The sequence below is a fragment of the Lottia gigantea genome (assembly GCF_000327385.1).
Source record: "Lottia gigantea unplaced genomic scaffold LOTGIsca_3, whole genome shotgun sequence".
Taxonomy (NCBI): Eukaryota; Metazoa; Mollusca; class Gastropoda; family Lottiidae; genus Lottia; species Lottia gigantea.
In genome coordinates, this window is record NW_008708986.1 from 3,606,880 (window position 1) to 3,608,120 (window position 1,241).

Genomic DNA, 1,241 nt, shown 5'->3' on the forward strand with positions numbered 1-1,241 from the left:
ACAAGTCGGAATTCTGTAATAAAAACTAAAAAACATTCTTCTCCTGTAATTATTACACCTACAAGAAATATATCTCCAGTTATAAACGCTTCAAGTGAAAATGTACTGCAGACAGACAATGAACCTGATCAATATCAAAGTTCAACTGATGGTATGCTTATGACAGTTGTTAAAGGACTTAAAAAACCTAAGGCTCAAATAGAAAAGTTTAGTGGTGACATTATGCTTTATAAGAAATTCCTCAGACAATTTAACTATGTGGTGACATGTATAGATAGTCATGATGAAAAAATGAATTTATTAGAGTTCTATACAGATGGTGAAGCTGGTACTATCGTAAATGGATTCGGACACATGGAATCAGAAGTAGGTTATAAAGCTGCATTAAATGAACTAGAAGATCGCTACGGTGATGAAGAAGCCATCGCTTCAGCTTATATTGATAAAGCCCTTGCTTGGCCTAAAATAACGAATTCTAAGGAACTTGACAAATTTGCTATATTCCTATGCGAGTGTGAGTACGCAGTTGGTAGTATGTCAAATATTGGTGTATTAGATCATCGTGACAGTCTAAAATCCTTAGTAAAACAGCTTCCTTATAACCTTCATGATAAATGGGGGACAGTAGTTCAAAACATTAAAGACAGTGATAAACACAAGAGGGCAAAGTTTCATGATCTTGTCAAATTTGTTAAACGCGAAGCACGCAAATCCAATGACCTAACATTTGGCAGAGAAGCGTTAAGTGATAAGAATAAACATTCTAGTTCAAATACACCTAAAAGATCCTTTACCAACCATAAAGTTCTGACAACATCTGTCTCATCCAACAATGAAGTAAAAGAACAATTAGCATTTCAGAAACCTTGTTTATTCTGTAAAAATCCACATCAATTATCAGAATGTAGAACAATCCAGAAAAAAACTTATCAAGAACGTATTGATTGTCTAAAATCTTCAAGATTATGTTATGGATGCTTAAAACCTGGACATTCAATTAAGAACTGTAAATCAAAGGCAAAATGTGATAGTTGTTCGAGATGGCATCCAACTATTCTACATGATGCAAACTTCGAAGGCAAGCATAAACAATCTGTGACAGAACAAATAACTTCAGCATGTAGTGACTCTACGGAGGCTGGTGACAGTGTATGTACAATGAACATTATACCAGTTATAGTGAAGCTTAAAGGTAGCTCTAGGACAATCAAAACCTATACTTTTAAGGACAATGGCAGTAG